The sequence below is a fragment of the Oryctolagus cuniculus genome, chromosome 4 (genome assembly GCF_051225735.1).
Source record: "Oryctolagus cuniculus isolate XC-2025 breed Fujian yellow rabbit chromosome 4, ASM5122573v1, whole genome shotgun sequence".
Taxonomy (NCBI): domain Eukaryota; kingdom Metazoa; phylum Chordata; class Mammalia; order Lagomorpha; family Leporidae; genus Oryctolagus; species Oryctolagus cuniculus.
In genome coordinates this window covers 54,276,415-54,298,401 of record NC_142870.1, presented here as the reverse complement: position 1 = coordinate 54,298,401, position 21,987 = coordinate 54,276,415, and the positions used below count along the sequence as shown (strand labels likewise).

At 39.2% G+C, this 21,987-nt stretch overlaps 2 protein-coding genes across 22 annotated transcripts in view; one reads left to right on the top strand and one right to left on the bottom strand.

Annotated features, from left to right (window-relative positions):
- CMSS1 (cms1 ribosomal small subunit homolog) overlaps positions 1-21,987 on the bottom strand; it is a 406,733-nt gene that overhangs the window by 294,978 nt on the left and 89,768 nt on the right. The window lies entirely within an intron of this gene.
- FILIP1L (filamin A interacting protein 1 like) overlaps positions 1-21,987 on the top strand; it is a 299,608-nt gene that overhangs the window by 200,929 nt on the left and 76,692 nt on the right. Inside the window, exon 1 of one of the 9 annotated variants that reach the window (XM_089331545.1) lies at positions 2,951-3,200. The exons of the other annotated variants lie outside the window; for them this stretch is intronic. The gene's annotated coding sequence lies outside the window, so the exon portion shown is untranslated. Of the gene's footprint in view, positions 1-2,950; positions 3,201-21,987 lie in introns of those variants that run through there. 9 annotated transcript variants of the gene reach the window in all.

The window sequence follows — 21,987 nt, the reverse complement described above, 5'->3', positions numbered from 1 at the left end:
AGGGTTTGAAGCATGAACCCATTCTCTCATGTTTCCACACTGCTATTTGACCGTAAGCAAAGCACTTCATCTCTTTAAGTCTCAGTTTCACCATTCCGTGGTGTGGATAGGATCTGACATTGTCTCCCAAGAGTTCATGTGTTAGGAGCCTTGTCCTCAGTGCTGCAGTGAGAAGTGGCATGGAACCTTTGAGATGAGGGGGTCTACTGAGAAGAAATTAGATCACTGAAGGTGCTGCCCCTGGAAGGAACTGATTCAAAGTTTCATGGGGAACATGTGAGAGGACTTTTACAAAAATCAAGCTTGCCTCCCTCATTTCCTGCTACAGCATGTTATCACTCCCTCTCATGTGCACTCCCACCATGCAACTATCTGCCACGTGACACAGCTAAGGACCCCTCACCAGTTACAAGCCAATGCTGGCACCATGCCATTGAACCTCCAAATTGTCAGCTAAATTTCTTTACAAAGTACCCAGCCTCAGGTATTTCATTATAACAAAAATCAGACCAATGTACACCAATTGTTAAAAAAGTGATATGGATCTCATAGATTCTTGTGTACAAGTATAATGCATAGAAAGTGCTACACATGGTTGCTGGCACACAGAAAGCACTAATTGAGCATTAACATTAAGCAGAACTTTCTAGGTAAACAGAACACACACACACATACACAAACACACACCACATACAGGTTTACATTTATTATAAGGGGTTGGCTTACATGATGAAGGAGGTTGAAGTCCCACAGTTACTTGTAAACAGGGGAATAAGAAAAACCAATGATGTAGTTTGAAGACCTGAGAGCTGGACAGTTCGTGGTAGATTCCAATTTGCGTCTGAAGTCTTGAGCACCAGGAATGCCAAGGACTGAAGCTCAAGCAATCAGGCACAGTTTATTCAAATTTCCTTTGCCTTTTTGCTCCATTCTAGTTGCCAATGGATTTGATGACACCTACCTATAGTGGCAGTGGCCATATGGTTTTTTTTTTTTTTTTGACAGGCAGAGTGGACAGCTGCGGCCGGCGCACCGCGCTGATCTGATGGCAGGAGCCAGGTACTTCTCCTGGTCTCCCATGGGGTGCAGGGCCCAAGTACTTGGGCTATCCTCCACTGCACTCCCTGGCCACAGCAGAGAGCTGGCCTGGAAGAGGGGCAACCAGGACAGAATCCAGCACCCCGACCGGGACTAGAACCCGGTGTGCCGGCGCTGCATGGCGGAGGATTAGCCTGTGAGCCACGGCGCTGGCCGGCCATATGTTTTACTTAGTCTATTAGTACAGATGTTAAACTCGTTTAGAAACATTCTCACAGACACATCCAGAAATCACATATAAACAGCTATCTGGTCATCCTTTGGCTCAGTCAAGTTGACATACAAAACTAACACCACCACAGGCATCATTTTCCAAATCTACCTTTCTTAAAAGTAGCCTGCTCATGTATTCTGTGCCATGCTGTGGAGTATTTTCTGGATTGCTAAGACCCTGTACTGGGTACTAAAGATGTGACAATGAGTACCAGCCTTCAAGAGGCACACTGTTCAGTTAAGGGAGAGAGACTTCTTTGTACAATGCAGACTAAGTACAATGTAGAGTTGCAGGTCAATGATAAAAGAGAATACAGAGGAGGCACACATGAAAGATCATTCTCAATGTACCGTCATATTTTATTTCCTGTGTTCTACATATATTAGTGAACATCCATCCTAGCTATTTAGCACTGAATAGTGCTGAGCCAGGCAGGATAGTGTTCAATGGGCTTATTTTTTTAAACTCCTGAGACCTATTTTCTCTTTTTTTTTGGAAGTCATGCTACCTAGATAAGCAGAAATGTAATGTAAATATATTATTGTGAAGATCACAGTGTTCCATACATATGAAATCAACCCATACAATGATTTTTAGGTATACTAAAACAATATAGAAGAAGGCATTGTCGCAGTGGATAAGATGCCACTTAAGACACCTGCATCCCCTACTGGAATGCTCAGTTTTGACTCTTAAGTTTCTACCTTACCAGGAGGCTACATGTAATGGTTCTAGTAGTTGGGTCCCTGCCATCCCTGTGAGAGACCCAGATAGAGTTCCTGGCTCCCAGTCTCAGCCTGGCCCAGCCCTAGCTATTGAAGACAACTGGGGAGTGAACCAGTAGATAGGAGATCTCTATCTACCTCTCTTTCTGTCTCTCCATCTTTCAAAATAAAATAAACAAAATCCTAGTGGTCTTTTAAATTCCCACTGTCACAAGACTGCCCACACTAATCATACCCTGTTACCTAATGTTATGGTAAAAAATAAAATATTCCCACTGGAAGGTAAGTGGATTTACTTTTGATGTTCTTATTCATAGCCCCTTCCGTGGGCCAGGAACATAGAGAAATTATAAATATATATATATATATATATATATATATATATATTTAAGGAGTGAATGAAATAGAGAAAAAGTGACTATACTTTAAACCCTTATTTTTCAATTAATCCTGTAACATAAATTGACTTCTGGGTTATCGCCCTCAGTTCGCATGGTTGTGGGAGAATGGGCTCTGAGTCAAGTCAATTTTGATGGAGAAAACAGAATAAGCTTGAGAGTGGCAGGGACTCAACTACTTGAGCAATCACCCAGGGAGCCTCCTGGGGTGCACATTAGTGGGAAGCTAGGATCCAGAGTGGCATCAGGACAACAGTCCAAATAGGCTGAGATGGGAATCCTTGCATCTCACCACTAGACCAAACATCCATCACTAAAGTGTAATTTTTAAGATGAATACTCCTATATCACACAGATATATCACAATTTATTTAACAAATTCCCTTTGAGGGCATTTAGATTCCTCCCAATTGTTCACTGTTTTAAATAGCACTATGATGAATAGCCTTATTCCTGAATTCATTTTTATGCCTTCATGGTTGTTGCTTTTTTTTTTTTTTTAATTTGGCAGGTAGAGTTACAGAGAGAGAGAAAGATCTTTGGTTCGCTCCCAAATGGCCGCTACAGCCGACGCTGTGCCGATCCGAAGCCAGGAGCCAGGTGCTTTCTCCTGGTCTCCCATGCGGGTGCAGGGGCCCAAGTACTTGGGCCATCCTCCACTGCCCTCCTGGGCCACAGCAGAGAGCTGGACAGGAAGAGGAACAATCAGGACTAGAACCCAGTGCCTACACGGGATGCAGGTGCCGCAGGCAGAGGATTAACCAAGTGAGCCACAGCGCCGGCCCCAATTGTTGCCTTATAATAAATCTTAGATGTGAAATTGCTGCATGAAAAGTTATGAATCTATTTAAGGATTCTGAAGCCTTCATGTAAACTGCCAACTATAAATAGATATTTATACCATCTCTTAACAATGAAGTCAAATATTCATTTCATATTTTATAACTTTACCTGAGACTAATCTTGAATATAACCTACTGTTAACATGATATTTAAAAGTTTATAAAGTAAATTTTAATAACATGAATCAGACTTTTTTTTTCTACTGTCTTGAGTTTGGATTTTAGAGATGTGTTACTTCTGGGGGGAAAAACAGCTATCATTAAAAACACACTTAAAGATTATAATATTTTCTTAAAAGAATATTTTGACCTTGTCAATATAATTTCAGCATATTTCCTTTCCCCCATTAAATTCTGGATGTATGGCCCAGTGAAACTGGTCTTCTAAAATACCACCTCTCTTGCTTTGAAAGCCTCCTCCATACATCCTACACCAAGACTTCAAGTCCAAATCCAGGGTGCTGACTCACCTTTCCCAACACATGACCTATCTGGCAATAGTCCACAACACTTAGAGTTGGCCCTAGGTTCTCCTACGAAGTCTGACTTGTTTAACATGAAAGGGTCTAAGGCTTACTCAGCTAAATTTCCACTCTAATAGTTTAGTGGGTTTGTAGTGTGTGATAATTCTATAATTTCTTCTGTTTAACTAAATTTCTACTCACCAATTATCTCTTCTTCATTTTGCTTTTGTATTTAGTAAGTACACACACTTCCAATGGCATTTTCCCACTCATTTCTTTTTTTTTAAGGCTTTATTTTTTTATTTGAGAGATAAAGTTACAGACAGAGAGAAAGGTCTTCCATCTGCTGGTTACTCCCCAAATGGCTGCAACAACTGGAGCTAAGCTGATCAGAAGCCAGGAGCCAGGAGCTTCCTCTGAGACTCCCACTAGGTGCAGAAGCCCAAGCACTCGGGCCACTCTCTACTGCTTTACCAGGCGATAAGCAGAGAGTTGGATCAGAACAAGAGCAGTAGGGACACAAACAGGCACCCATGTGGGATGCCGGACTGGCAGGCAGAGTTCCAGCCCATCATGCCACAGCGCTGGCCCCTTTCCCATTCATTTCTATTATTTTCTCAATAGCAGCCTGAAATTTGAGACACCTGACAAAAAGGTAACATAATTGCATGAAATATTTCAGAAGAAATTAATAGGACTTATGAGGTAGAACATTATTTTTTGTGTTCTTTTCTTTAAAATAGGCAATTTCTAACTCAGTTTTGCTACTTTATATATTTCATTTTTTGTTCTGAACAAATATGATACTCAAGGTATTTTATACCATTGGAATATACTTAAGTAAAGGAGAAGTATGGAAAAAAGTGAACTACCTGTGATTATCACAACATTGCATAATAATAAATATTTTCTACAAAGCTATCAGAGAGATCTCAAAATTGAATACTTACCATTAGTATCCATAGTAGAGACAAAATACATGGCAATTTTCCCACATTCCCCTGTGGGATACACATCTGTCATTTGTTTAATGTCAAATTGCTTCCTATACTAAACAGATTTGTTGATTAATTAAAGCTCCAGCTAATAATCTACACAGGAGCACTCCAGCTGTACTAGAGTCATCATTTCAAACATGACAGCATTAAGCCATTAGGGGAGCATGTATATCAAGCTGAAAGGTCTTTTCCTGTGTTTATTTGTGTAGATACAGATGGAGAGAAGCAAGGGTATCTTCATGTATAAGGATTCAGTGGTTTATTCTCACTGCTCTTTTGAGTGCTAAGATTTTTATCAATAAACAGAGTAAGAGGCACAGCATAACAAAATGTTGGGGGGGGGGGATCACTCCTTAATTTAATCTATGTTGAATTCTGAGTGAGGCATGCCTTCATAATAACAAAGCATCCTGCACAGCCTCTGAATGGCAGGAATTACATTTTCTTTAGCTGGAAGAGTTCAATCTTGAGACATGCCTCCCTGTCTCCTCTGAATAAGCTCATTTTTTCCCCCCTAGCCTGGATTTATTTTGTTTGCTCAGAAAAGTTGCAGAGCAGTCACTTCTCACTTCCAGTTTCAGAAAGAAACCTCAAGAAGTTAAGGAAATTTGTGGTTTCATAATGAAGTTTTCTTATGAGCCCTCATAATGACCAACAGGTTGGGGTGGTCAGGAATGACACATACACATGTGTATGCAGTGTGCAAACACAGGTAATTCCAGTGAAGCTTACTTACAGTGTTTCACAAATAAGGTCAAATTCCTCTTTTACTAAATGATGATACTGGATTCAAACTTTCTCACATAAGCTCTATTCCTTAATAAGTATTTTTTCTAAAATTATCTCCAAATTATAACGTATTTGGAGAGGAGTGTTTCAGGGTTCAGAAAGGTACGGTGAAAAATAATAACAGGTTGGCAGTATATGAAAGGGGAATGGTGGAGACCTTGACATATGGCAAAGTTCAAGGCCATCCAGGCAGCTTTCTGACTGATTCCTTCAGTTTTACTAGTAAGCACAAAAGAATGACATTATATAGATGATTAGAAATGAAACTAGACTTCAGGAATCTAGTTTTTGAGAGTAGAATAGTATGATGAGAAAAGAGAAAAAAAAATTTGTTCTTGGAAACTAGTAAAGGAAAATGAGTACTGAACAAATATATGAGCACTGGAAGGCAGGCCCTCAACATGAGACATCAGAGACCAGCACTAGAAGTAGAGGCAAAATGGATCTTGTGATCTTCACTTCTTGTGTGCCTTATCTTCCTCATTCAAATGTAAATTCCATGAGATCAGAGGTATCTTGTTTTGTTTATCTTTAGCATTTAGGAAAGAATGCCAATATATATTTAATTAATGAATAAATGTGTTTCAGTCCCTGGCCATAGCCATTAACAGTATTGAAACTGTCTAGCAGCAGCTACAGGGACTTCCAATGACTCAATGGTTTGGTAGAGACCTCTCTACAAAGGCAGGTGCCTGGCTTTTCATGGCAAGAATAGACACAAGTTATTCTTCTTGTCTGTTGACCTATAGTCATGAATTTCTATCTTTTCTACAGTGCTCAGTGCAAATAGAAACATCTGACTCTTTTAAATTAAAGTATATATACATATAAAAATTACTCATGGTCCCATATACCCTAGAGAAGACAGTAAAAATAAAACAGAAAATTACATCACTGAAATGCAACCAGCAAACTCTACATAGTGAGAATTCTGTATGAAAACCACACAATTTCATTAATAAATAATGTGTACAGGGACAAAGAACAGAGGGGAAATTCATATGTTAAAAGAGATTCAGACATTTCCATAAGGTTTAATGCATGGTTTTACTAGACTCCTTATATGAGGATACTGCTAGAAAATAAAAAGAGGGGCCGGCGCCGTGGCAGAGCAGGTGAAGCGGCTGTCTGCAGTGCCGGCATCTCATGTGGGCGCCTGTTGGTGTGCAGGCTGCTCCACTTGTGATCCACCTCTCTGTTATGGCCTGGGAAAGCAGCAGAAGATGGCCCAAGTCCTTGGGCCCCACCATCCATGTGGGAGACCTGGAAGAAGCTCCTGGCTCCTGGCTTTGGATTGGTCCAGCTCTGGCGGTTGCAGCCATTTGGGGAGTGAACCAGTGGATGGAAGACCTCTCTCTCTCTCTCTCTCTCTCTCCCTCCCTCCCTCCCTCCCACCCTCTTTCTCTCTCTGCCTCTCCTTCTCTCTCTGTGTAACTCTTTCAAATAAATCAATCTTTAAAAAAAAAAAAAAGAAAAGAAGAAAAAGTGTGAGAGAGATACAGCAGAAGAATGAACAGAGAATTTGAACACTATCTGGGATATCTGATGATATTAAGAAGACATTATTCCTAATATTTTGTATGTTGATAGCATTTTGGTTGTGTACTAAAAAAAAAAAAAAGGTCCCATCTCTTAGAGATAAATTCGTTATTTTCAAATGAAATGCTGTGCTGGATTTGCTTCAAAATAATCTGAAGTAGAAGAGCACAAGAATGGTAGAGGACATAGATGACAGAACAAGAGTTGAAAATTACCGCAACTGCATGAGGGGCACATAGGGTTTCATTATACTATTATCTCTACTTTTATAAATGTTTGAAATAATTAGAAAAATAATGAATAAATATAAACACATGAAACTATGAGGGTACTTAAAAATGTGTAGAAAAATGGAATTAAATTATGTTTACTTTGGTGCTAAATATTCTGAAATTCATGCATAATTTTTCAGAATATCCATGAAGTATCCCTACATTATAAAATTTAAATTAATAGAAAAGTATAAAATGAAAATTACAGACTTTCTCTCATTTTCTACTGCCCATAGGTAGCCTATTAGAAAATGGCTTCTTGTGTATTTCTCTAAAAAATTATTCTAAGTATCTATCAGTAATTTGTACATATAATCACACTACATTCTGCCTACTTCGTATTATTCCATTTATATTTCCAATTTGTTCAGTTAGGCCACTCTATGAGCTTTACACTGCGTCTTTTTATTTTTTCTATTAAACACTGTTCAGTGAATTGATGGTTGATAACTTTTTTTTTTTAAAAGATTTATTTTATTTATTTGAAAGGTAGAGTTACAGACAGTGAGAGGGAGAGACAGAGAGCAAGGTCTTCTTTCCATTGGTTCCCTCCCCAGATGGCCGCAATGGCTGGAGCTGCACCAAATCAGCTCCGCAGGCGGAGGATTAACTTACTGCATCACAGAGCGGGACCCCAGATGGTTGATGACTTTTAAATGCGTCTTAATTTCAACTTTCCTTCAGAAAGAGATTAGTTTTGGTACCTTTGTTTTTCTAAACAGTGACTTATAGGTGAAATACAATCTTTTATTAAATCTAGCTGAATTCTTTGCAGAAATTGATATGCAGATTTTAGTTTATACAGAAATTCAAGAGACTCATGAATAGCCAAAACAGTCTTAAGAAAAACAAAACTGAATGATTCATAGCTTCCAATTTCAAAAGTTACTACAAAGCTACAGTAATCAAGACAGTTTGGTCTTGGCAAAAGGACAAACAGATCAATGTAACAGAATTAAAGATTACAGAAAAAACTTTCATGTTGATGGTCACTTAACATATTCCAAGACAATTCAATGAGAGGGTGACAACAGTTTTTTCACAAATGGTGCTGGAAAACTAGACATCCACATGTAAAACAATGAATTTACATCCCTATCTCACACTGTATTTAAAAATCAACTCAAAATGGTGCTGAACTGAGCCCTGGGTAATGTACTTGAAGAATGGTGGATGATGACTCAAGTATTTGAGGTCCTGCCAGCCAAATGGGAGACCCAGATGGAATGCCTAACTCCTGGGTTCAGTCTCATCTAACCCCAGCTCTTGCAGTCATTTGTGGAGTGAACCAGTGAACCAGTGGATGGAAGACCTCTGTATCTATCTCCCCTCCCTATCTCTGTCATTCTGCCTTTCAAATGAAACAATCAATAAATTAAAAAAAGAAAATGTCAAAAACTAAATTTATAAAGCACTTTGAAGAAAATTTAGAAATAAATATTTATGACCTTGATTAGACAAAGTTTTCTTAATTATGACACCAAAAGCACAAGCAAAAAAAAAAGCGTATCATTAAAATTTAAAACTTTTGAACTTAAAAGGACACTATCAAGAAAGTGAAAAGTCAACGCACAGAATGAAAGAAAATATTTGCAAATAATATATCTAATAGGGGGCTTGTATCCAGAACATAAAGGCCTCTTACAAATCAACAATAAAAAGGAAAGGGATCGAAATACTAAAATTGGCAAAGGATCTGAACAGATAGTTTTCTAAAAATGACACACAAATGGCCAAAAAATATACAAAAAGATATGAGCCATTAGGAAAATTCAAATCAAAACCACAGAATGGTATCTTTTCACGCTCACCAAGATAAGTACATTCAAAGGTAATAGCAAGCTATGGTAAAGATGTGGAGAATAGAACTGTCATATGCTGCTGGATAGAAATATAAAAAAGTACAGACGTTTTGAAATACATCCTGGTAATTCATCAGTTATGAACTGAATTATTATCTTTGTTAGGGCTGCTGTAACAAAGTACTAGAGACTAGGTCATTTGTAAACAGAAACTTATTCCTCAGTTCTGGAGGCTGGAAGTCTGAGCTCACAGGACCAGGATCATCAGTTACCTATGGGGGTCATCTTCTAGCTGGCAAATTGTTGTGTTCTTGTATCCTCATTTGATAAACAAAAGGGGAAAAATGTAAAACAACTCCTATAGAGGCACTAATAGCATGCGTGCTCGAATCTCATGACCAAGATACTCCCAATGGCCCTATTTCCTAGTATCATCACAGTGTTGGTTAGCATTGCAACATATCCATTTTGGGAGGCACAGATATAACATTATGAGATGATCTTTTAGTTTTTGTCCAATTCATGGATCACAACTGACTCCCAGAGGCAGGCCACAGAAACCAAAATTTTTCTTCCTAAGGCAGCTCATTGAAACTCTAATTTCCTGTCTGTCCATAAAGCACTGTAGCTGGACATAAAGAAATTCCTCAACCTTCACTGTCTGAAAGAACAGTATAAAAATTCCATTTCAGAAGGAATCCTGCCCATTCCTGAGAGGAAGGAAAGCTGCACAGAAAGGCCATGATGAATCTGGACAGGCCTTGCGCAGTCTCCCTACTCAGTCTGCTACATTAGATCACATCTTTTTTGTCCAATCACATTTCCTATGGTTGTTCATACTTCCATCAAGGATATGCAATGAAGTCTCTAGAAAAAAAAAAAAAAGGACAGAGATTGGAGAGCTGTAGATAGCTGAACACATGGTGGTTTCTGGATGTGGTGCACCCAGGAGAGCATAAAAGCTCTGTTCTCCTTCCCGCATGCCTCCCCCAATGCATCTCTTCTTTTGTATCCTTTGTACTATCTTTGACAATAAACCGTAAATGTGGTCCCCTGAATTCTGTGAATTGCTAAAGCAAAATAATCAAACCCAAGGAGGGAATTGAGGGAACCTCAATTTGTAGCTGGTTGTTCTAAAGCACAGGTGGAAAAAACCTGGGGATTGCAACTGGTATCCAAAGTGGAGACTCCAGGTAGGTAGTATCCGAACAGTTTGATGAGACATCATCAAGCTGGTGTTCGCTGCTACTGAGGTTTGTGGTTTTCCCCCTACAGCTTTTTGATCACAGAAATGATGTACTGTGACTGTATAGTAGGAGAAACTAAGTTTGAGGTTATGTTTCTATGCAGACTATATAACTTTGAAATTCCACTCCTATTTACAGATCCATGAGAATTGAAAACATAGATCCACACAAAAACTTATGTATGTATATTAACTGTGGCATTATTCATAATAATGGAAATAACCCATCTGTTCATCAGCTGATGCATGCAAACCAAAATTTTGGTAAATGTAGTAAAGGAATACTATTCATCAGGTAGAAAAACACCCAGTGCAATGAAGCAGTCACTCCTCAGGCATTAGAGACTCCTTCCCCAAGATCTTTCTGGCTGTATGAGTTTGCCTACTTTGGACATCTACCATAAACATAACCACATTAGTAGTCTTTCATGTTTGGCTTTTTTCACTTAGCAAAATATTTTCAAAGTTCATCCATTTTGTAACATGTAACTGTACTTCAATTCCTTTTCATGGCTGAATAAAACTGAAAGGGTCTATATAGATAAAACTTCATTGATTTGCATGATCAACACAATAGACATAAGACTATTAATAATAATGGATGTATCTAATGACTGCTGGTTTAACACTTTAGAAAGAAGGACTTCTAATATTAACATGAATGAAGGGACAGGGACATGGCAATAGGTAAATAGGACATTTACTCAGAGAAATGATGAAAGGCAAATGATTATTTGCTGCGGAGGTGGAGGAAAGAGGGCATTTTTACTCTATCTGAAAATAAAAATGGGCATATTTATTACAGAATTATTCGTTCCATTGACATTCATATGACCTAACACTGTGCACAGGCCTAAGAACTAGGAAAAAAATTAGTGAAGACAACATGAGTCCTATGTTTGAGGCCTTGACAGAAAGTATAATAATAATAATAGTATGAGGTAATTAATCGTAAGCTGTAACGTAGGCATGTACAAGAGTGGTCAAGGATCTGGATTAGTTATGCACTGAGAAAATGTGAAGGCTTCCCAGCAGGCAGAAATTAGCTTGAAGGAAGAGTAAATCTAAATAAGCAGAGAACTGCACGCACAGGTATAAGAATGAAAAAGACAAGTGTATGGAAGTAAGTCTTTATTGAAGATGACTGCAGTAGGGTCAGGGCATGCTGATCTTGTGTGCCACAACCTTGGATTTCCCCTTTATCCTATGCCCATGAGACTTGTGTTATGCAGAAATATGTCAACATAGTTTCTCAGAGAAACTCAAGTGTATATAAAGCTTTATGTTAGATGTACCTAGGATAAATTTGGCAAGAATTTTATAATAGTAACAACAACAATGGCATCAAAAATAACCAGAAAATCATTATAAGCAAAACATCAAAGAGGGCAAGGCTCTTTAGAAATGAACTTCACATTATCCAATACTATACAGCTTCCTGATAAAAACTTACTTTACAGAAAAATGGGATTGGAGAAAATATACTTCCATTTAGCTGAAGCAAATGGAAAAATCTCATTTCATTCTAAATATCAGAAGGAGAGGTGTGGGTGTATACTATGCTACATAATCCCTATTGCCTGTCTAGAAATTGGCTAATTACATCAACATTTGAACAAATGGCAATGAGATATAACCAACTGGAAAAGAGAAAGGAACAGGAGCATTTATTTATTTTAACTGTACACTGAGCTCTGCCAAGAAAACATTCCAATCTCCATCTTTTCATCTTTGCAAAGAGCTACTCAGCTAACCTGACTTTGAGAATACCACTGTTTTTGGCTATCCTTTAGGTATGCAATAGGCAACACTGAGGAAAAAAAAATAACATAAGTTCTGTGTTGATGCTCCCATCTGAAAAATGACATAAATTTCTTTGCATCTTCTTCTTTGCATGAGAGCTATTTGAGAAGAACATAGGTATCTATGAGTGGAGAATTTAATATCTATGGTTCAAAAGTGAAATATAAATCCAGTAATCTTTTTATATACATATGAGGATAGTTTTTAAAATACTAGAGTATCACTTTTATCAATACAAGGTCTATTTAGCAATGTTCTGATTTCCTTAAAAATTATTTCTTGAAAACTAGCAAGTTGTCATGGATATAGAATACACCTAGCAACTCACCCAGCACCAAACTGTAAAGAGATGTGTTTGTCTCCTTTGAAATCTCTAAGTGATAGGGAGATTTAGTACAGAAAAGAAATGCTTCACCTCTAAAAGCACATAGAACTCTGTTTTGGTTGCAATAGTCTTGCCAGGACATTCTGAACGTGCTTGCATTCTATAAGTTGACAGTGTGAATCAGTCTCTCCCAAACCGGTTTTCTAACCAGAAAACGGAGACATTTGATGACACATTCAGGTAAACTTGCCCACTGGATGAAGTTGTTTAAATTCTTATAGTCTTTTAATCCTCCCTAAGCCTTTGAAATTCACACAGGTATTCAGACAAAATTTAAGCTCATGTGAGTCAAAGAGTAGAAATTATATAGAAATCAACACTATTAAGAATTTCATGGGTTCTGGAGAACTAAGAAGATCTAATACTTGAAAGAGCAAAGGGGCCGGCAGTATGGTGCAGCAGGTAAAGCTGCGGCCTGCAGTGCTGGCGTCCCATACGGGCGCTGGTTAGAGCCCTGGCTATTACACTTCTAATCCACCTCTTTGCTACGGCCTGGAAAAATGGTAAAGGCTGACCCAAGGCGTTGGGCCTGTGCACCAGCGTGGGAGACCTGGAAGAAGCTCCTGGCTTCTGGCTTCAGATTGGCCCAGCTCTGGCTGTTACTGCCATCTGGGAAGTTAACCAGTGGGTGGAAGACACTCTCTCTCTCTCTCTCTCTCTCTCTCTCTCTCTCTGCCTCTGACTCTCTGTAACTTTGTTTTCAAATAAATAGATCTTTAAAAATAAAAAAAAAAAGCAATGAGGTTAAGTTGACCAAAAACTGAAGTCCTTAACTATTAACTAATCAGATTCTTAATTAACTAACATTTTATCTCTTAATTCTCCTCATGCCCAAAGATCTGAAATTTCTAATTCATTATGGTCAACGATGACAGCCCTTGCTGACAGTGATAAATGGACTTTGATGTGAAGGGTTCACTCAAGTGAAAGAACAGGAAAGGGGTTATAGACGATGGTTCTCATCACCTACTCTCCAGGCAATTTGAGAATTCAATAGGCAGATGAATACAAATGGAATAAAAATGTGGCAAAATATACATCAAAGTTATTTAAGTTAACTAGAGTTAACTCTTATATAGAGTTCTTTTTTTAACTTTTATTTAATGAATATAAATTTCCAAAGTACAGCTTATGGATTACAATGGCTTCCTCCCCACCCCCATAACTTCCCTCCCACCCGCAACCCTCCCCTTTCCCGCTCCCTCTCCCCTTCCATTCATATCATGATTCATTCTCAATTCTCTTTATATACAGAAGATCAGTTTAGTATTTATTAAGTAAAGCTTTCAACAGTTTGCACCCACATAGAAACACAAAGTGAAATATACTGTTTGAGTACTAGGTATAGCATCAAATCACAATGTACAGCACATTAAGGACAGAGATCCTACATGAGGAGTAAGTGCACAGTGACTCCTGTTGTTGAGTTAACAAATTGACACTCTTGTTTATGGCATCAGTAATCACTCTAGGCTCTTGTCATGAGTTGCCAAGGCTATGGAAGCCTTTTGAGTTCACCCACTCTGATCATATTTAGTCAAGGTCATAGTCAAAGTAGAAGTTCTCTCCTCCCTTTAGAGAAAGGTACCTCCTTCTTTGATGACCTGTTCTTTCCACTGGGATCTCACTCACGGAGATCTTTCATTTAGGTTTTTTTTTTTTTTTTGGGCCAGAGTGTCTTGGCTTTCCATGCCTGAAATACTCTCATGGGCTTTTCAGCTGGATCCGAATGCCTTAAGGGCTGATTCTGAGGCCAGAGTGCTGTTTAGGACATCCACCATTCTTATATAGAGTTCTTAAACTGAACAGCTTAAGGCATGACCCAAAAATTATAAATTCCAATGATAATATTAGCCATATTATTACTTTTTCAAACAAGACTCTTCAGCTGAGTCTATTTATTCTCTTTTCCAAGAGAATTTCTGCTTCAATTAAAACAAATCTTTTTGCCCCTGACATGAACAAGTATTTATGCTCCAAAATTTGAATTTTCATCATTCACTGTTGATCTTGGATATAAATTTATAACAAATAGCTGTAGCACATGAGAGAGGAACAAAAAACCTTTTGATACTGTGACTTTCCCCATCCTTAGTCCCTTCATCCTATTTCAAGGATTCTAGAACATTCCTTGGACATCTGAAATACACATAAGCCTGAATGCATACCACCCCCAAAAAACACACACCAAAACTCAGTTTATTTTAGTGTAGTACCATCAAAACTAAGCTCAGAGTACTTCTGTATTCTCTGTTCCATATTCAGTCAAATGGAGAATTAATTTTATTAGGAGAGATCAGAGTTGGAAATAGGTGGGTCACCTAAACTTCCTATAACTAAATTATGACACTTTACCTACTTGATTGAAAAATGCTGCATTAGAACATATTATCTTCAAATTTTCCAGGTATCTTTGTAACAGTTCATTCATACATACATATGCGCATAAACATGCACACACACACAAACAGTTCTCCAAAATTTTTTAAAAAATGTATAGAGGGGGCTGGCACTGTAAAATAGTAGGTAAAGCTGCCACCTGTGACACCAGCATCCCAATGGGCAGCAGGTGTCCTGGTTGCTCCACTTCTGGTCTACCCCGCTGCTAACGGCTTAGGAAAATCAGTAAAAGATGGCCCAAGTGCCTGAGCCCCTGCCCATGTGGGACACCCAGAAGAAGCTCCTGGCTCCCAGCTTCAGATTGGCCCAGCCATTGCAGCCATTTGGGAAGTGAACCAGCAGAGGGAAGATCTCTCCCTTTCTCTATCTCTTTGTAACTCTGCCTTTCAAATAAGTAAATAAGTCCTTAATTGGTCAACTACTTATGAACAAGAACTAGGGTCAGAATAATCTACATAGAAGTTTAATTAAATCGGGGCTGACACTGTGGCACATTAGGTAAAGCTGCCACTTGTGAAACCAGCATCCCATATGGCACCAGTTCCTTCACTTTCAACTCCAGCTCCCTGCTAATGGACTGGGAAAAGCAGCAGCAGATGACCCAAGTGTTTGGATCCCTGCCACCTCTGTGGGAGACCCAGGTTAAGTTCCTAGCTCCTGGCTTTGGCCTGGCCCAGCCAAGGCCATTGGAATCATCAGGGAAGTAAACCAGCAGATGGAAGATTATCTCTCTATGTGTGCCTCTCCCTCTCACTATAACTCTTTCAAAATAAATAAATCTTTTTAAAAAATAAAGAATTTCAATTAGAACTTCTAGGTTAATTAAAACCCCACTAAGAAAATACATAAACATACACCCACAGGACATGAATGCTTGGTTTTTAGAAACGGTAACTTTATTATGTGAATTCCATTAAAAAATAATACAGAAAAAGATCCCTTATAAAAATTTTGACAGGGGCGGGTATTGTAACATGGCAGGTTAAGCTGCCATCACTTGGAACACCTGCATTCCGTATCAGAGTGCCTGGGATCCAGTCTTAGCAGATGATGACTCAAATACTTGAGTTTGTGCTATCCACACTGGAGACCTGGATGGAGTTCTGGACTACTAGCTTCAAGATGGCACATGCCTGGCTGTTGTGGACATTTGGGGAATGAACCAGTAGTTGTAAGATCAATCTCTCTCTTCCTCTCTGTCTCTCTCTCTTTGTAACTCTGCCTTTCAAGCATGTTTTATATAAAAGAGAATTTGATATTTAGTGATAATAACAGTAACAATAGTTATGTTTTACTAAGTGTTTACTGTTCAACTGTGCCAAGCATCTGAGCTAGATTATCTCATTTAATCATCACAACATCTTTTAAAGAAGATACTATTGTTCACATAATATTTAGATAACCATGCTGAAGCTCAAGGACATTAATTTTCCCAAGTTTACACTGCTTGCAACTGCAGAGGAAAATTAGGACTTGGGTCTGACTCTCAAATATGAGCTCTTAACATTTGTCTACTAGGGATTCCCAAGCCTAAGTAGTGATCATCATAGTTATCAGGGGAGAAATTGAAAAGAGCAGATTCTGGGCCCAATCATAAACATACTGAATCAGAATCTCCAACTGTAACATTTGGATGTGGGAACACAATGGAGTCTCAAATATGGTCCAACTGTTATACTAAGATGCCAAGAGAACACAAATGAAGCCAGTTGTCACATAGTTATCTAAGACCAATCAACTGCTTCTAGTAGAAAATAGCATCTTTTTTTCCCACATAAACTTCTGCTTACTACATAGCAGTCACAAATGTGTCAGTTGCTGAAAGATCAAATTAGGTCATGATCATATCATGTCAGAAATTAGTAACAACATATTCAGCTGCATGGGCTGTTATGGAAGAAGAAAGTGATATAGCACAGCAAACTTGCCAATTCAGAACTGCTGAGTCAGACAGAAGCTCACCAGAGAAGGCACAGACCCAATGTGGACAGAGCTTAAAATATCGGCTATACTCACTTCATGACCAGATCAACAATTGTTAATATTCAATAAACTGGGTCAGCGCCGCCGGTCACTTGGCTAATCCTCTGCCTGCGAGCTGGCACCCCAGGTTCTAGTCCCAGTTGGGGCACCAGATTCTGTCCTGGTTGCTCCTCTTCCAGTCCAGCTCTCTGCTATGGCCCGGGAGTGCAGTGGAGGATGGCCCAAGTGCTTGGGCCCTGCACCAGCATGGGAGACCAGGAGAAGCACCTGGCTCCTGGCTGCGGATTGGCACAGCAGGCCGGCCGTAGGGGCCATCTGTGGGGTGAACCAATGGAAAAGGTAGACCTTTCTCTTTGTACCTCTCTCTCTGCCTGTCAAAAAACAAAACAAAACAAAACAAAAAAACATTCAATGAACTGTTTCAACGTCTGAAAAAAATCATTTATCATCTAATTATCTATTTATTCGTTGCAAAATACTTTTTGAGTGCGTTCCAAAGGCATTATATCAAAGCAAAGCACTCTGTCACACAATCGACCCCTGCTTTCATTTATTTATTTATTTAGACAGGCAGAGTTAGACAGAGAGACAGAGAGGTCTTCCTTCCGTTGATTCATCCCCCAAATGGCTGCTACGGCCAGTGTGCTGTGCCGATCTGAACCCAGGAGCCAGGATGGTCTCCCTTGCGGGTGCAGGGCCTAAGCAATTGGGCCATCCTCCACCGCCTTCCTGGGCCACAGCAGAGAGCTGGACTGGAAGAGGAGCAACTGGGACTAGAACCCGGGGTGCTGGCACCGCAGGCAGAGGATTAGCCTAGTGAGGCACGGTGCCAGCCACGACCCTTGCTTTTAGAAGTAAGCAGAAAAGCATTCAGGTGGTGGAAATAGGGGTGATCACTGATTAGGAGATAAGGAATGGCTTCATGAAAATGGTGGCATTTCAGCTGCATTTTGAGATAGACATAATACAGAGAGAAAAAAAGAGAAAGGAATAGAAAGTATTATAGAATAAAGGAAAACTAGGACAAAGAGTGCAATCAAATTCAATAAAGAATGAGGAGTATGTTTTGACTTAACTACAGGTGATGTAGAAAAATAATGGAAAATATGGTTGCAATGTTAGGTTTAGGGATCAAAGAGCAGTGGGTGTCAGGTTAAAGGGATAATAGGTAGTTAAGACACATTTCAGCAGCACAATGATAATGTGACAAAGTAATAAGAACACAAGAAATCAGATCTGAGTTGAGGGGCTTGTTCCAATATATACTCTGTGCCTGTGTATTTGTTAGAGTTAAGTTTAAAGGACTATAAGAGAGAGTTCCCAAAATGCAGGTTTTTTTAAGGTTTAACTAAAGTATAACTATTTACACACATTTTAAATGCTTTAAGCATTATTTGAATAAAGTTAAACATTATTTAAGTAAACTTAAAGTGCCTGTTCTCCATGAGATCACACCAGAGTTCGCTTCATGGGCAAGTTCAATGGTGACACTCAACAGTGCAGGCTGGGACACAGGGTATGGGGAAAGAGAAAAATATAAGAAAGTTTGCTTTCAAGTTGGAGATGACAATCTCTTTTGCTTACAAACTCACACAGCCACTTCTCAGTATAAGAATAGCAAAAACTCTGATTGGGCAGCCATGTGCCTAGGAGGCAGAGAACAACAACTCCTTTAGAGTCTAAGCCTGCTGCAATCTTAATGCAAACTACTTAACCTTTCTGTGTCCCAATTTATCTCTGTGACCACTTCTTGAAGGCAACACAAAAATCACCAATCCTAAAAGACTGAAGAATTATACCTTATTAAAATTAATGAACTTTGGGGCTGGCGCTGTGGCACAGTAGGTTAACGCCCTGGCCTGTAGCGCCGGCATCCCATATGGATGCCGATTCAAGTCCCCTGCTCCCAGCTCTCTGCTATGGCCTGGGATACCAGTACAAGATGTCCCAAGTCCTTGGGCCCCTGCGCCCATGTGGTTAGACTGGAAAGAAGCTCCTGGCTCTTGGCTTCGGATTGGCGCAGCTCTGGCTATTGCGGCCAATTGGGGAGTGAACCATTGGATGTAAGACCTTTCTCTCTCTTTGCCTGTCCTCTCTGTGTAACTCTGACTTTCAAATAAATAAATAAGAATTTAAAAAAAAATAAAATTAATGAACTTTTTTAAACAATATAATACTGGGATAAAAAGGTATTCTGCAGGTCAGGAAAAGATATTTGGAAATACAAAACAATAAAAGACTCAGATCTAGACTACCTAGAATTAATATGCAGTAAAAAAAAGAAACAAAACAAAACAAAAAAACCCAGACTCATAATTTAAAAAAAGTTAAAGATTTAGAGGTACTTCACAAAGGAGTACTTCCAAGTAAGCATGTGTAAGAGTTGAACATTATTAATCATTAGGGAAATGCAAATTGATACTATGAAGAAATCCATTACATTCCTAACAGAAAAGTTAAATTAAAAAAATATATTAGTAAGTGTTGAAGGGAAAGTAGAACTTATACAATTTCTGGAGGTAATGTAAATTCTATTTATATGAAGTAGCATTTCCTTCAATGTGACAGCTCATTTATTATGCAGCTCCAGATAGACAAAATTAGTCTACTGTAATAGAGGTCAAAATGGGGGATACTTCCAGGAAGAAAGGGGGTATCAGCTGGAAGGTAGCATTAGAAGTCCTGCTACAGACCTGGAAATATTTTGTATCTTGATTTGCATAGAGGGTGTGCAGGTATATAAGTATACATATGTAAAGATTCAACATTCTGAAAAATTAATATTTATGCATATTACTAAATGTAAACTACACATCAAATAAGAGAAAATGGATTGATTATGCTATAAATAACTATGTAACATATTTTGAAGATGGAAGACAGACCTGACTGGATTTGGCAAATTTTCCGAGTGTTTGTGATATGAAGATTGGGCCTAATAACAGCAAGTAGAAGACCAGGAGAGGCAGATAAGTTTGGTTTCAGAATGTTGTACCTGAGGAACAGGTGATACATCTAGGAATAAAGTGCATACATCGGACTGCATAAGACTAGGAAGCAGTCGCTAAAGGCAAAGATTTGTGAGTTCCAGCAAAGAAGAAAATTGAATTAAAACAGTAGTAGAAAAGAGTACCAAGCAGAACTGGTATAGAAAGCAAAGGGTGGCCGGCGCTGCAGCTCACTTGGCTAATCCTCTACCTGCGGCGCCGGCACCCGGGGTTGTAGTCCCAGTTGGGGCGCCGAATTCTGTCTCGGTTGCTCCACTTCCAGTCCAGCTCTCTGCTGTGGCCCGTGAAGGCAGTAGAGGATGGCCCAAGTGCTTGGGCACTGCACCCACATGGGAGACCAGGAGAAGCACCTGACTCCTGGCTGCGGATCAGCACAGCACACAGGCCACAGCGTGCTGGCCATGGTGGCCATTTTGGGGGGCAAACCAATGGAAAAGGAAGACCTTTCTCTCTGTCTCTCTCTCACTGTCTAACTATGCCTGTTTAAAAAAAAAAAAAAAAAAAAAGCAAAGGGCTGGATTGCCCTAGAAAATGCCTACATTCAGAGGGTAAGAAGGGAGAAACAGCTGTCAAGGATGCCAAAAAAGAAGCAATTTGTGATTCAGAAAGAGAATTGAGAGCTCAGCGTCTTGGAAGCCAAAGAGAGAATTTCAAGGAGTGATAGACATTGAACTGTGTTTACTGACACAGAGACATAACAAAAGATCAAGACAGAGTGAAGCCTGTTGAATCTAATGAGGACTTCATCAGTGACCTCTGAGAGAACAATTTCATCAGATTGACACTGACACCAATCTTCAAATAGCAACAGAGGGTGGAGAGGATGTGGAAGCACTGAACGTGGTAATATTGTTTCAAGATCTTTGCTAGGGACTGGAAGGGAAGAGAGAGGCTGTTCAACTGCAGAAGCAGTGAAATTGAGGGGAAAGAGTCAATTGAGATTGAAGATGCTTGGATAAGAGATGATGAATACAGCCAAGTCCCAGAAAAGACAGTGGGTGTGGGAGGCAAGGAGGAGGTAGTCACTATCGACAATGATGGGTAGCTGAAACAAGCATGAATCTACAGATGCCTGAGAAGCAATAATCAGTCATAAAGAAAAATAATACAAGAGAAAAGCAAGGAAGCCTCAAGGATGACTAGGTTTAGAATAGAAATATATCAAAAACTATGGAAAAAATAATGTTTGGATGGCTTTTATTTCATTTTAATGGAATATCCTATTTTAAAGAAGCATGTCAAATACATTAACAGCCCTATTTTAATTTGATTATACAAAAACGTCAGTGCCCAAAACACCGGTTTGACAGAAACAAAGTGGTTTTAGCAGGCAGGTTCTACTGGTTATGAATGTTTGATTGGAAAGCAATGTTTTTCTCTCCCTACTGAAAGATCTATTCTGAGATTAGGAACAAAAATACTAGCAAATGATGAAAATAACAAAATAAGCATACTTTAATGATGAAACAATCTGGTCTATGGCCCTTAAAGACCTTTGTTTACAGTAAGAATAAAAATCACACACTTATCATTAAGAGCAACAATAACAAAAACATTCATCACACTCCCTGTTGCCAGAAATGTAGAGTGCTTGTCTAAAATCTGGGCAACTCAAACCAGGTAAGCAGATTAAGGTCCAATCAAACTCTGAAGTGGGAGTTTGCTTGGAAAAACAAGATGCTATCTCAATAGTTGCTTTTTCTTGCCAAAAGTATCTTGCTTAACTCAATTAGCTTGGGCTTGTTTCTATTACTTGAAGCCATACTTTTCTATTACCAGATGAAGAGTTTTTCATTTAGGACAAATTAGTACAAGTACATGAAGCAGTGGAAGACTCCAGCTTTATCATTTTTTTAAGCCTGAGAAATAAGAATAGTGTTGTATAGTTTTCTGTGTGAAGCATCTCAGTACAAGAATTACGGCTGGCGCCGTGGCTCACTAGGCTAATCCTCCGCCTTGTGGCGCCAGCACACCAGGTTCTAGTCCCGGTCGGGGTGCCGGATTCTGTCCCGGTCGCCCCT